General features: G+C 35.7%; 2 long non-coding RNA genes across 2 annotated transcripts; both read right to left on the bottom strand.

The window, feature by feature from the left end:
* Positions 1-382: 382 nt before the first annotated feature.
* On the bottom strand, positions 383-8,246 carry LOC133530917 (uncharacterized). The gene is made up of 7 exons (XR_009801393.1): positions 8,156-8,246; positions 6,712-6,765; positions 5,546-5,578; positions 3,666-4,249; positions 2,325-2,372; positions 1,151-1,305; positions 383-604 (listed from the first exon to the last, which is right to left on the bottom strand). It is a non-coding gene; the product is annotated as an uncharacterized LOC133530917 (long non-coding RNA).
* A 1,926-nt stretch (positions 8,247-10,172) lies between these two features.
* On the bottom strand, positions 10,173-15,635 carry LOC133530920 (uncharacterized). Its single transcript, XR_009801396.1, has 3 exons — positions 15,603-15,635; positions 14,020-14,070; positions 10,173-11,578 (listed from the first exon to the last, which is right to left on the bottom strand). It is a non-coding gene; the product is annotated as an uncharacterized LOC133530920 (long non-coding RNA).
* Between the last annotated feature and the right edge of the window lie 455 nt (positions 15,636-16,090).

Raw genomic sequence — 16,090 nt, 5'->3', positions numbered from 1 at the left:
ACCCGCCCCCCTCTCGTTGAGCTCTGGCAACGTTACTCACCGGCAGGAACACAACACTATGAGTAGGGTCTAGTGTTATTTGGCTGCGGTTTTCTGTAAGGTGGAGGTACTTCCCCAGTTGGGCTCTGCTCTAGATCTGAAATGACATCCACTGGCTGTGGCCTACCACACAAAGCGAGATGAAATTTACAATGCCCATACCTCTCTTTTGGACGTAGTTTAAGGACGTACCAGGTACGTCCCACAGGTCCAATTCCTTAATTTTCGTTGGTAACCTTTTATAGGTCACTGGCGCGTTCCCGGGTTTGCCAATAGATTTAGATTTAGATATAGGAACTATAAGGGTTTCCTAGTGGACTACGGAACCCTAAAAAGAAGCCAGTTTTAATAAGAAGATTTAATCCGAATTATTGAGTTTATTGTGCAGAAACATATGTGCTATTATGTTACTGATGACGTGAAACATCCTTTAGTCTACCCATTGATATAATTCGGACTGCCATCATCATCATCAGAGTCATCTGCAACGGCGTCGTCGGAAACACGTTCATTATCGTCGTCGGAAACGCCGTCATCAGGCGGGTTAAGTTCCTCCTGGTCCGTTCTGGAATGAGAAGAATGAGAAGAATGAGAAATAGTAGATTGTGTCGCAAGATAGCAAAATTACATGTTTACGCCGCGGGCGTACACTGAATAATAGGTATATACTTTTCATGTTACCTAATTAAAATTAATAATTAGAGTTAAATAAAATATACCCACGAAAAAACATAAGTATTCTTCAGTTTTCTTTTTAAGATATGATTAAAAAAAATTAACAAATTAAATTATTTAAGTTCTGTACCCCTAGTGTAAATTTAATCGACATCATAACGTGACGAACGCGTTTGCGTTAAGTCTCATTTTGTATAGGATTTTGAGTTTCCAAAACGTCCCGCTTGGCGCGCTCTTTCTAAATCACATACAAAATGAGACTAAAGGCAAACGCGTACGTCACGTTTCGAAATCGAATTTATTTACACTACCTAGGGGTACAGATTCCTCAGATCCATAGATTGTTAGTTACAAGAATTTAGTGTACTTATAAATTTATTTAATAATATTTGTTATTAATTAATATCATTAGTCTAAAAAATAAGTGATGACCAACCTGGACGAGTCCTTCATCTGAACTACGCAGTACTCCTTGGGTGGTGTGAAGATGCACAACGTCTTTTTCGACGACGGTTTCCCGTATTCGTGGTTGGAGAGCTCCTCCTGATATCCTTGTGACGGACGCTGCGGCTTATATTGTGCCTTTGGTTGCTATTGACATAAAATAATAATATAAAACGGGTTACAATTAATATAAATTACGAGTACATTACTTCGCTAAATACCTACAAATTGAAGATACTCGTATGCATGTTATGGAGAGTAAAATATGTTATTTACTTAGTAAATAGATATATAAGTCAGTAAATAATAAATTGACATTTAAAAAAACGTATTGTTTTCAGAATTAAATTTTGTTTGTCGCAATAAAAAAACACCTCAACCGGTCTGACCTAGTGGGTAGTAACTCTGTCTATGACATTCTAAACTACGAGTAGTATATTTTATACAATTGCTTTTTTATGTTTGACGATATTTTGTGAAATTCTTAGTATTAAATTTGATCTGTACCCCTAGTGTAAATTTATTCGATGGCGTAACGTGACGTACGCGTTTGCGTCGTCTCATTTTGTATGGGATTATGGCATCCTTTGAGTTTCGCGCGCTGTGTCTAAATCCCATACTAAATGAGACTTAACGCAAACGCGTACGTCACGTTTAGAAATCGAATATATTTACACTAGGGGCTCTGTATATAATATTTACATCAGTAAATTGTTCTGATAATTAGCTTAAGATAATGTGTAATACTGTCTTACTATTCATAAGTGCTTGTTGCTAGGCCTACATGAATAAAGTATATTTGAACTGAATTGAACTAAACTGAAGCTGGTGTTCCCGGGTTCGAATCCCGGTAAGGGCATTTATTTGTGTGATGAACACAGATATTTTGTTACTAAGTCATGAATGTTTTCTATGTATATAAGTATGTATTTATGTATATACGTATGTATATCGTCGCCTAGTACCCATAGTACAAGCTTTGCTTAGTTCGGGGCTAGGTCAATCTGTGTAAGATTGGCCCCAAATATTTATTTATTTATATAAATCGCAAATCAAAAAGAACATGTTTTAACAAGTCAATTTTTTTAAAAATTACCTAAACCATAATTAAAAGACGTCAATAAAATCCAAAAATACGAATATTATAAGCAAAAAACAATTCTTACATTATTTGATCGTGCCTCTAGTTTTGCAACTCCCCTCCTTGATACTTCCTGTAAATACAAGTATAGGCCTATTTAAATCAACCAATGTATTATGAGGCCACAGTAAAAGACACACTAGAACGGTTTGGGTCTGGGCCGAGGCGTCCAACACTTCTTTTTCTATGATGGATGATCGGTGATCACGTCATGCTTTCTAATACAAAATGAAGTGTCGAACGCCTCAGCCCGGACCTGGGCCGTTCTAACATAAATCATCCGTAATAAGTAAGTAAGTAAGTAAATATTCTTTATTGCACCACAAAGAAAACAAATTTAAAACCAGATTTACAATGTAAAGAAAGGTAGCAACAGGCGGTCTTATCGCTGTAAGCGATCTCTTCCAGACAACCTTAGGGTAGCAGGATATAAAGAACAGTAAGTTTTTAGAACAGGTAGTGCACGAATGAATTAGAGGAATAGGAAAATTACACATACATTAAGCAGACAGTACATACAGTACATTTACAATTTAAATAAACATATAAATATAACAATATATACCTATATTAAAATAATTAAATATTAATAGCAATGCGTACAAAATTCTTACTGAGGCAAGATGCGTTATGCGAATGCGTATGCGACTCCTAAAGGGGCTCACTGATTACCAGTTCGCCGGACGATACCGGCTTGTCAGTTATTCGCGATTGTCAGCTTTTGCGAATAACTGATCGATATCGTCTGGCGAACTGCTAATCAGTGGCACCCTTCAGACTGTGCCTAGAGGACAGTCGACGGCCGGTTCTCATTCAAAACGTGGTTCCCATTTACCTTGCTATATATTGACATTATGGAAAATATTCTTTACACAATTAATTATATATTCCCCAACCTCTTTGTTTGACTTTTACCGATTTTTTAATTAAAATAAGAGTTAAGAGCGAAAAACTAATTACATACAAATGATTAAAAACTTCGCTTCCACCCGATACATGTGGTGGTCCAAAGGGGAGGCCTATGTTCAGCAGTGGACGCCTTATGGCTGAGATAATGATGATGATGATTAAAAACTCTTCTACAAGAGTAGTAAGAGCTCAATATAAGAGTAACAATTAAAAAAAGGCCAGACAATAACGAGTCGGACTCGCCCACAACTCGCATGCGAGAGTCATTACATTGCGGTATTTGATCGGTCGCCCAAATTGGTTGTAACCTCAATAGTCCGCAATGTAACTAAAATTGCATGCGAGTTCGCGTGCCGTCTAAATCGGCCATATGGAAGGGCGACGAGTTGTTTAACTAGGTTATTTGTGACTATGTTTAGTTATCACTTTTTAAAATTAAATTTAAATTATTACTTACATTCGCCGTTACTAATGCCACCTACAATATAATAAATTAGATAAAACTTAAATTAATTCCTGATCACAAAAACAGTACATTACGATACAAGTGCGAAAAATAGTAAATTCGAAACGAGTAGTAATAAATTGAATTAAATCGACACGAGTTGCGAATTACCTATTCGCACATGTATCGTACAATGTTTTACAGTACATATGGCCCTATAAACTTTCGACATAGTTTCGTAATGTGCTGATTATTGCACTAGTGCGTTAAAGTAGCACCATATGTGCTGTAAAATAATATACCTATATTATTTTAATAACCCGAAACGTACCTACCTAGGTATAAGAAATTGCGAAACGTCTGGTTGACGTAACTGGTGACCAAAAAGCTGGCGGCTTCCTCGCACAACTATCAGTGATGCGATACAACGAGGAAATATCGCCAGCATCGTAATATTTCAGAATATATCCATTATGTATATCGTATATATGGTAGGTACTTATTTAAAGATAAAATCTTGTTTTTTTTTTATTTACATTCTTTTTTCTTTTTTTTAGAGAATTATTTTCATGATATAAATTAAATTTACAAACCAGCTGTAAAAATAGTCATTTTTATGAGTAGGTACATAAAAATAAATATACATAATTGAGTAGGCGTCTATTTAAAAATAACGTTCACTATTTCGTTGGGTGAGAATACGTTACAATACAATACAATACAAATCCTCTTTATTGCACAACCTCTGAAAATAATGTACATGGAAACACATAAAAAACATGAAGATAGAGGTAAACAACAGGCGGCCTTATCGCTGCAGAGCGATCTCTTCCAGACAACCTTTAGGTACGTTTGTGCTATACGCCACTTACATTGGTTTGGCAGGAAAGTAAAAATATTTTCAAAAAGTTTTATATTCAGGAAATATTTAACTGCTTCACATGTGGCTACTACACATATGTTTACTATTATACATACAAATATTTTGATTATAGTTGTACCTAATCATGATATAAAAACATTGTTATTATGGCCATATCGGTTTTTGATGAGTAAGGGCTCATTTTACACGGTGGCATGCTCGCTTAAAGTCTTTACTTACGGTGGCGTCGTTGATCGGGTCGCCACTATCCCGAATGAAGGTTGAGGGAGACAATATTATGGTTACCAGTACAAATTGAAAGAAAAGAAAAAAAGAAAATACATTTATTTATACGTGGGTACGTCCTTAAACTGCGTCCAAAAGAGAGGTATGGGCATTGTGAATGTCATCTCGCTTTGTGTGGTAGGGCACAGCCAGTGGATGTCATTCCAGATCTAGAGCAGAGCCCAACTGGAGAAGTACCTCCACCTTACAGAAAACAGCAGCCAAATAACACTAGACCCTACTCATAGTGTTGTGTTCCTGCCGGTGAGTAAGGTTGCCAGAGCTCAACGAGGGGGGGCGGGTTTAGGGTCGGCAACGCGCATTTAACTCCCCTGGAGTTGCAGGCGTACATAGGCTACGGAGACTGCTTACCATCAGGCGGGCCGTATGCTTGTTAGCCACCGACGTAGTATAAAAAAAAATACAATACAGTGTATAACATACGCAAAATGCCATAAAAGGGTCACAACTCAGCATGTAGCTGGCAAAGCCAGCGCTGTTCTTCCGTTAACACTAGGTTAGCGTTTTAACCGGTTAACCCTGGGTTAGTAGAATGATTCAAGTGGCACTTAGGAAGGTGTATAGCGACATCTTCCGTAAGAATGTTATAACTTAATGGCACCGGAGTCTCAAGTTATATTGAGAATTCATCAGTAACAATGTGCTAACCCATCATACTAAACTGATTTTCACTAAGCAGATGCGTTTGCAAATGATATTAAAATGTTTTGTTGTAGAAATATACCTGTAATGCTTCATGATCTACATCTTCCCCCTCCTGTAAGGTATAATAGTGGTACAGTGGTTAGTAAAAGTTTGGTCCAGGACTGTCTCATTTCAAACATATACAGAGAGAAGACTGGTACTAACACCCAAAAGAAAGGGATGAATAGTTTTCTTTGTTCTTACTGACAAATTGTGTTTGCTAGACTATAAATAACGGCCTGCTAGCCCAATTGGTAGTGACTCTGCCTACGAAGCAGGTGCTCCCGGTTCAAGTTCTAGCGCCTGTTTCACCACGATGACAACTGACACCTTACACATTTTTCTGCATATTTCCAGGTCAGGCATGTCATTGACAGGTGACAATATTTGTCACGTTTCACTTGTCAATTATTGTCACAGTTGTAAAACGGGGTATGGGCATTTAATTATGTGTGATCATCAGTTCATCACAAATATTTGTTCCTTAGTTATGACTAAGGAACAAATGTGTTCCTAGACGACCGGTCTGGCTTAGTGGGTACTCTGCCTATGAAGCCGATGGTCCCAGGTTCAAATCCTGGTAAGGGCATTAATTTATTGAGCTTATTGTGGGAGTCAGTCAATTTGTGAAGTTTAGTAATATCCGGTACTATTTATTTATTTACTTATTATTTATCATTTAAATATATCGTAGTCTAGTAGTCACAACACGAGCCGTAGGTATTAAAGTTACTGTCTGGCTAGGCTAATTTAAGTAAGATAAGTATGTCACCTGTCACATCAGACAGTATACGTACTAATTATAACCTCAATATTACTAATTGATTATGGAACCTTTTTTTATTCTATAATAGTTTGAAATTTGATGCAATTTGTATGTAAAAGAGTAGTTGTAAGTGCATGCAAACGGTGGCTCCACCTTTATTCTTGTAAATATATTAGTTCGTAAATGGATGCCTTGCGTTTGACTGTGCTACCCGTTCCAATACTTAACATATGTATCCTTTATAAGGACATCAAGATTTAGAATGTTATAAAAAACATAGGTTCTAAAAACAAAAAAAAATTAAATTGTATAAAACAAAAGTTCCCACAGACTCCAAGCTTTGTAAAATTTAAGCTGTAGGTATATACTTTCTTTTTAAATGTCATTAGTCACTAATATTATGTGTTACTAATAATGTTTTCCTTTGTTTAATAACTTACCAATTTTTCGGACAGCTTTTTATAGATAAATGTGCTTAACTTCTTCCCAGTGCCCTGAAAATGAAAAAGTAAGTCAATTAGGTACCATAAACCATCCAACTTGTCTAAAACTCGAATATCTCGGTTTAGGTGGCCTATTATTAGAATTACTTGGCCCCAAGAAAGACCAGCGTAAGGCTGCGTATTGACCAGAGATCTGCGAGAATGTTTTTAAGTATCAATAGAATCACTGCACGAAAAAAAGTGTTTCTTAATTAACACATCCCTTGCAACGCATCTTCAAAACGTAGCCTTACTAGCCCAGACAGGCTAACTTGATGCTGAGTCGGGACCATTCATGGGTAATACCTATGTTATGTTATACCATTATGTCCATTATACATAATTATTATGTGTTGTTCGCTTCTTTCATCTTATTTAAATAATCAAAGATTTCTATTCAAAACATGGCTTTGTATATAGCGAAAACACTCAGAAAATACTATAAATAAGAAATACTGGTACTTAATTAAGTGTTGATGTTGTGGACCATCCTTGTGGAAGTTAGGTTATTTTAAGAAGTTAGGTTTTGATGACCGGTCTGGTCTAGTGGGTAGTGACCCTGCCTACGATGCCGATGGTCCCGGGTTCAAATCCTGGTAAGGGCATTTATTCGTGTGATGAGCATGGATATTTGTTCCTGAGTCATGGGTGTTTTCTATGTATTTAAGTATTTATAAATATTTATATTATATATATATCGTTGTCTAAGTACCCTCAACACAAGCCTTATTGTGCTTACTGTGGGACTTAGTCAATTTGTGTAACAATGTCCTATAATATTTATTATTATTTATTTATTTTATTCAAAATTTAATACGTAAGACGGATCGCAAGAGACTTCCAGCAACACTGGCTTCCGACATGTCGGAAGGGGAGCCCAAACGATATCTTGCCATACAAATAGTTCTGCCATTTTTTGGGGAAGTCGCACTTCACTCACTACGTACAAAATCCAATCTGTAATGACGACACAAATACATAGAAAATGACACACGTCAAAGACAAATATTGCACACCTCGATCTCTTTTTGTGTACGGACGACTCAGAACACGCACCGCGCTATGCTCAGTTGAGCATGTGCTTCAGCAGAGGGGAAATAGTGCGAATGCCGACTCCCTTGCCGGTGTTGCTCGCAGGCAAGAGACGTAGAACAAAAAATAACGTCACACTTTTATCTGTCAATACGCAAAAATTTTGAAAATGCAATGACTGGTAAAAGTGTTTTAAAACTTTCATTTAAAGGTACCGTTCAGGTTCTGACTATACCAGCATTACTGAAGCAGTATTGCAGCGCGATATTACTGCCGACCGTATTGCTACCGCAAATATCAAGAATCCAAGCAGAATCTTGATTGAAAGATGCCTAAATATAAGGAAAATTTCTATACTAAAAATACGTACCTTGGTGGCAACTTGAGTGAGCTAAAATCATACGTGTTCATAAAGATAAGATAAAGATAGTTTATTTTCAATGTAACTGGGCATATTACAATGCGCTTATGAATGTCAAATAAAACTACGCCGACTCTAACCGTGCACCAATGCACGAGAAGATTTAAATCCCCCCCCCCCCCCTCAATTGGAGGAGGGTAAGCTATAATATGGCACCTGTAAGAAACTATTTTTTTTTACAAAAATCGATATATAAATTATATCGTTACTCGGAAAAAAAATTGACTACGCTTTTTTAATTAAAGCTTATATTTCATTAAAAATGTCTTCTGAAATCGTTCCATACTCTACTAAAACCTACATCTCGTTTCATTTTGCGGTTGTATTAAAGATACACACTATTTTCCTTTTTGAAAAGTAATAGAGCTATAAGAAAACTTTATTTTCAAGTTTTTACAGGTAGTTGACCATTAAGCACCACTTGCACCATCCCACTAACCCGGGGTTAAGCGGTTAAACCTTTAACCCAGTGTCAAATTGTTTTGGTAACCTTGGTAACTCCAGGTTTAACCGGTTAACCCGTGTTAGTGGGATGGTGCAAGTGGCGCTTATAATAATAACTACACAAAGTAAGTCGTATGCAGATGCTAGCATTACGAATAAAAAAATATTATTACAGTACATATGGGGCTACTTTATAGCACTAGTGCGAGAAGTAGCATATTATGTTACTGTGTCGAACATTTAAAGGGCCATATGTACTGTAAAACGTTGTACGATACATGTGCGAATAGGTAATTCGCAACTCGTGTCGATTTAAAACACTCCCTTCGGTCGTGTTTTAATTTATCGCCACTCGTTTCGAATTTCCTATTTTTCGCACTTGTATCGTAATGCAATGCTTGTATTCTAGGCAATTTTGTATAGCCTTTTCTTTGTAATAATAAATTTTATTAAAATATTAGAAAATCAATATCAACCTTTTTAGCACTCTGAAATGTGTTACAGAAAAACATAGAATTGAAGTAAGCAACGATGGATATAAATATATTTGTCATGTAAGCAAAGTAGGTGATCAGCAAAAAATTGACAACGTATGTACAGAGGTCGTTACACCTGCCCGCGTAGCCAACATGCCAATCTTTATCGCTCCGTAGCGTGGCGTAGTCATCTCTCTCTATCATTCTGCCATATTAGTGCGACAATGAGCGTTAACGATTGACATGTTGGCTATGCGGGCTGAGTTGGCAAGCTCGGTCTAATTTCGCTATCCCAATACAAACGGAGTTTCGTTCTCATTTTAAAACGGCTAGCTAGATTGTAATGAAACTTTGCACATTACAACTACGTTTGTATGGAGAACCCGGCTTGCTGGGGACCCTTAATGTAATTACAATAACATATATTATGTTTACAGTAGGATTTACTTTAGTTGACCTTTTTAGAAGAATAATTTGAACAATTATCGACCTAGCCTAGGCATAAAGATTCAAACAGTAAGAACAGAATGTAACGGTATAAATTATGATTCTTGCTATTCTTAATAAATAATATGTATAAATATGTATACTGTTACATACCAGCTGAAAATAAGTTATAAATAAGGCATTAAAGCATCTGACATTCATTTACCGGATTAGGCAAAACACCTTAGCCGGGAAAGGTTTAAAAGGAAAGGGGACGGCCGCTGCTCCATGCAACCGTAGTCCCCATTTTCCTCTCTGGATTTGATATCATGGAAATAATCTGATGTATATTAACCATAGCTATGCCCCTACGTTTGACTTTTTTCGATTGTATACAATTTTTTAAATACTCCTAACTCTTATAATAATTAAAAGGTTTGAAAAATAAGCTAAACTGGAGCTTAAAGTATAGTAAACCAAGGGATGAACTGTGAATGTAAGTACGTCTTTTTACTATGAGGGGGAAACTTTTTGCGATAACTCAGCGAAACTGATCATGTCCGCTATAGTTTTCATTTAATGTCTTTCTTAAGCTACCTATACTTCCACGGTTTTTTTCATATTTTTTTGACCCATGGTTTAAAAGTTAGACGGAGGAGGAGGACAGTTTTTTCTTTCGGAGCGTTTATCACCGAATATATTCACTTTATCAAAAAATGTTTGTTGAAGACCCCTATTGGTTTTGAAAGACACCGTAGGGTTGAAGCAAAAGAAAAATCCCCCCCCCCCTTAAAGTGTAGGGGAGGTACCCTAAATAATTAAATTTTTATATTTTATTGTACGACTTTGTCGGCTTTATTGATTTATATATCCATGTCAAATTTCAGCTTTCTAGCAGCTTTTTCTAACGACCACGGCGTAAAGCCTCGGACAGACAGACAGACGGACATGGCGAAACTATAAGGGTTCCTAGTTGACTACGGAACCTTAAAAAACAAACGTAGTTGCATAGCTGTGGTTGATAGTTACAACAAATTGTGTCAAAATACTTTCAATAATGTGAATATCCAGAGAGGAAAATGAGGACTACATTTGTATGAAAAGGCAATTTCGCACGACTTCTCCATTTCCATCTAAATTTATAATTATTATGTTATTAAGATTTTTTTTTTAATTTATTTAAATTGTAATTGCAACAGAATGGTCGTACCGCATTTCTGCGGGGAATGACAATTTTATAGGTATAAAACTGGACTTTTGAACTTGAAGACTATGATAGTATGTATGCCAGCGGCCCGGCCGATGGTAAGATCAGGCAGTTCGTGAATTTATCGAAAATCGGGCTCCATGAGTGCTATATTTTTTTGTAGTAGAAACCACAATGAAATGGAATTGGGCGGAACATGTAGCCAGACAGAGTGATGGCCGGTGGACCAAAATGTTGACAGATTGGTGGCCGCTTTCGGATGAAAGAAGCGCCTGGCGTCCGTTGGCTCGTTGGCTGGATGACATTCGAAAAATCGCGGAACACTTCTGGATTGTAGAGAGGCCGACTGGAGGCTAAAATTATGATAATTTTAAGTGGCTAAATTACTGCCTTGGGTGTGACTCGAAATCATGGCCTCTGGATTGTTCGTAGAGGCAGTAATTTTTCCACTTTTAAATTTATTCTAAGCTTAATAATCACCAGTCGCTTTTCGGTGAAGGAAAACATTGTAAGAAAACCGGGCTAATCCCAATAAGGCCTAGTTTACCCTCTGGGTTGAAAGGTCAGATGGCAGTGGCTTTCGTAAAAACTAGTGCCTACGCCAATTATCGGGATCAGTTGCCAAGCGGACCCCAGGCTCCCATGAGCCGTGGCAAAATGCCGGGACAACGCGAGGAAGAAGATGATGATGAGAAATCATTAGTTAATGTTTTGGCAGAATTATTTGAGCAATTATCGGCCTTCCAATGTATACAAATGCAAATAATAATAAGATTAATAACAAAATAATACCCTTGTTGGTCCGTCAAGTGTAGTTGGCTGTAGAAAAAGAATTAAAAACTATTCAGATACATGCACTAAAGAAGACCCATCGCTTTTTTTTTTTATTTATTCAGAAACCAAACAGTGATATAAACACATTATATTATATCATACTACATTTTATTTTGTGGGTCATTCTCTAAGAATAGGTCTGCGGTTGCGCCTTTTTCATACATTTTATATGGGTCGTGGTTATTAGATAGCAGATTTTGAGAATGATCTTTTTTATGTTTAATATGAACTTGCAGTTTTGTCTATGGTACTAGCGAACATGGACGCACATTCACACTTATAAAAGTATGAAATTTTGAAATTAGTTAAGGTTAAGAACCGGGGTTTCTTTGACGTAGGTAACTTATTTTATTCTCATTCGTCTCCACGTAACCGCCGCCATACAGAGGCGGGGACGGGTGGGAATGATGTATATGAAGCGCCTATTCCCATCTGTCGGCTCGATTCGAAGAATGATTAAGACACGTTTAAGATCTTGGAAAGATCTTTAAAAGATCGATAACTAAACGACATGTCAAAATTGACGTTTATTTTGATTCCGCTGTGATCCCAATAAGATCTATCTACGATATTTCTAACGTCAAAGTGAAATTGGATACCCGAATCGAGCTGCTTCTGTCAATTATACGACATACAAACGATATCTAAATGAGAACTAATCTAAACCAGAACTTATCGTTATCGTATCTCATTCTTCGAATCGGGCCATGTTCCCGGCACAGAGACGTCGCAAGCGTTGCGACACGACACCTAATACGGAACCTCGCTAATCTGGACAGAAAAACTCTTGATAGTTTATAAGGGATTCCGGAATATCATATTTTTTAATGTTATAAAAATATCTTTTATTTTCCCATGCACCGAAAGAGGGTCATTGTTGTTCTAAAAAATGAGCAGTAAAAAATACGTTTCTGCACTAGAGCATTTTACTTTTCAAATACGTTTTTTTTTTGTTTTTTTCTTTAAATAACGATAATTTCACCTAAATGGTTATTTAAAAGTACAGTAAAAAGTTATACTTAGTCATGTTTTTCAAAAACCACATATATTTTACTTTCCTCGTAAGTATTCGAAATGAGAAGTAAAGTGTTTAACTCGGACGAAAATCATTATTTCAACCTCGGATTATTGGCGCTCTCACTGCGTTCCAGCGCCAAACTACCTAGACAGAAATGAGTGCCTTTCATCCCTTGGTTAACAATCTACCATAGTTAGGTACCAAATAAATGAATGATTTAAGTATGTATTTAGATGGAACTAAGAATATAAATCAACAGCAGTAAAAACTTCTATTAATTAAGGGCCACTTGCACCATGTCACTAACCCGGGGTTAACTGGTTAACCTCTTAACCCAGTGTCAAATTGTACTGGTATATATATATGGTAACTTAGTGGTATTGAATACAAAGATTATGTGGAATCCTTAAACCGTCATAAAATGCAGTCGCTAGAGTGTCGGAGAGACTGCGTTGATTCTGTTTTATTATTTAAAATAATAAATGGTTATATTGATGCCCCTAGCTTGTTAAAAGATATGTATAAGAGTTCCAGGTAATAAAGAGCGCCGATGTCGCACCAGATACAAACATTTATTCTCCATTCCATGTAGTAGAACTAACTATTCTAAAAATATGTTTATTAAACTAGCATGTGCCTTCTATAATGATAATAACATTGTAAAAAATGTAGACATATTTAATTGTACCATTTCATTGAAAACAATATTCTAGACTAGTAGCATATAAATCTTAACGCGTATATAATGAGTATTATTATGTCATGTTTGTCAATATTTCATACTTATTCAAAAATTGTTATAAACGTAGAACGTGTTTTACATTGTGCTTTTCACTGAGTGTTTTGTAAATCTGATTTCTCAAATTCTGTGTAACCTCTTACTATTTAGCTGAACCTAAACGAAGATAGGCACTTTTCGTACTTCTATATAAAGATATGTTTAACAAACATGGAAACTATAAGTCTAGATTAAGAGAAGAAAGTGTAATAATATTTTTTGTATGACCGTTTGTTTCATTATATTTTATTTAAATAAAATAAAAATAAGAAACTTCAGGTTTAACCGGTTAACCCCGTAGTGATTGGGGCAAGTGGCCCTAACTTTTGCTTTATATTTTCGCTCTTTATTTCAAAGGCACTCTAGTCTGTAAATAAATTTCTAAATTTGGCGACTATCAAGGTTTTCTTGAGACCGAGACCGTCCGGATTAAAGCGATTACTGAATTAGCGTGGACCCGGATTAGCGAGGCTATGCTATGACTTGTAAATGTTGACCTTAACATCCTACGTCTCTAGATCGGTAAAGCCTACATATTTCTGGTCCTTATATAGAAAAGGTACCACAATACAGCTTTAAAATTATGTTTAGTGTCATATCAAATAAATATAATATAAATAACACACTTACTCCATTTTGCGCAGAACCAGATAATTTTATAATAATTTGAACTTGCCCTCCCTGAAAAGTAAAATATACAATCTTCGGTTTGAACACTTTTAAGAGAATTAACTTTTAGGAAACATATTTTGATTTACGATATGAAAACTTTTAAACCTTAGTGTAATAAAATTAAAATTGTAATTGTTAAATTGTAAATTGTCGCTCACGGGCACACTGCACTAACAAATTAATATAGAATAAATTAGTGCCTGTATGTAATCATTCATAATTCATTTATTGTATCTCATTAAGTGAAATATTTTTTTAAGATCAATAAAAAAATTAACTATAATTTCACCTATTAAGCACATCAATATATTCCTATGTAAAAAAGGGTAACGCACAAGAAAATGCATATTTTTCATACAAAACTTAAAAACAATGGAGTCTATTCCACCATTCCACCATCCATAAATAATAACAAAGAGAATTTGAAAAATAGTTGGATTGTTAAAAAAAATTGTAGCCACAGTAAATTTATTTATGCCACCTTTCGACAGATTATTATAAATTTTAGAACGCCATTTGACTTTGATCCTTATTCTTTCACTGATATGAGTTAAATTTGTTAAATATCAAAAAATGGTGCCAATTAACAGAGCATAGGGCAACGGTTATGGCGCCATCGCTCGAAACGATGCAAACGTCAGTACACACACAACATGGGCATTATCAAGTTAGATTCATAAGAACTGAGCGTTGTACAGTCTTTTTGTTTCTGTAAGGCCCTGGTAGAATATCAGCGATGTGGCTTGCCGCATCATCATGCTGAGCCAGTGTCTATTCTCTGCCACGACACATGGTTCTGTATTTGCATTATTTTCTTTTGTTTCAAGAAATGTAAACTAGTTTTTAAGAAAGAAATATACCTTGTGATCGTTCGCTCAAAAAAAGAAAACGTATTTCCATTATAAAATATTTTTCAAATTTTTTTTTCGATAAAGCGAAACCTGTAAACCTTGATCGACATTAATATCAAAGTGATTTGTTAAAATTTATTTAGTAGAACCCTTTTTCTCCCAAAATGGAATTTCATAGAAAAAGTATCGTTATTTCGTTAGGATCGCAAAGCTATTCATCCCTCTTAATTTTAATTATAAGCTGCATGTCTTCTTTCTGTCTATACCTACTACCATGTGTGTTGTGAAAACGAATAAAGTTTTTATCTATCTATCTAAAAGTTATAATCATGTGTCGAAAGATGGCAGTAAATTTACTTTAATAATAATAAGGCCAGACAGGTTCAGGTTACTTCATTATTGATTGAAGTTGTGGACTATTATTATTAGTCAGACTGTTAGTCACTAAGATTGGATGGTATAAGATTCTAAATCGGCTAACCCTCCATACAAAGGCAAAAAATATTTACGAGTCAAAAAAAAAAAAACCTATTCAGAACACGATACAGAATGTCCTTAAATGGATCACCACAATTTTCGTTACGCCTTTTTATTATAAGTAAGTAGTATTGTAAGTATTAAGTACTATTGTACGCAGCATGGAAGTTATTTATGTTGTTGCAAAAATATGATAAAGTTATTCCTACTTACATGATCTGCCACGATATTGTCTATAATCTAATGTAACAATAGTACAATCATATTAGTATTGTACAGTAGTTGCATAACACAGGATGTTTATTTAGTCACCTGCAATAATTTACTCTTTTGCTCAGTATGACCTATATATTCAGCCCGTAAATTGTTGCAGGTGACTAAATAAATACCCTGTATAATTCGTTTAAGCGCCACTTGCACCATTCCACTAAACCGGGGATAAGCGGTTAAACCGTTAACCCAGTGTTAAAATGTACTGGTAACCATGGTAACTCCAGGTTTAACCGGTTAACTCATTGTTAAATTGTACTGGTAACACCATGTTTAACTTGGAATAACCATGGTTACCATGGTTATTCCAAGTTTAACCGGTTAACCCCGGATTGTGGAATGGTGCAAGTGGGCCTGCATTATGACAGTTGATGTTTTGAACTCAGTTCAAATTAAAGTACGAAAATACAAATTACTTTTATATATTTAAC

The sequence above is a fragment of the Cydia pomonella genome, chromosome 24 (genome assembly GCF_033807575.1).
Source record: "Cydia pomonella isolate Wapato2018A chromosome 24, ilCydPomo1, whole genome shotgun sequence".
Lineage (NCBI taxonomy): Eukaryota > Metazoa > Arthropoda > Insecta > Lepidoptera > Tortricidae > Cydia > Cydia pomonella.
The sequence above is the reverse complement of the archived record's forward strand: the minus strand, read 5'-3'. Positions and strand labels throughout refer to the sequence as shown.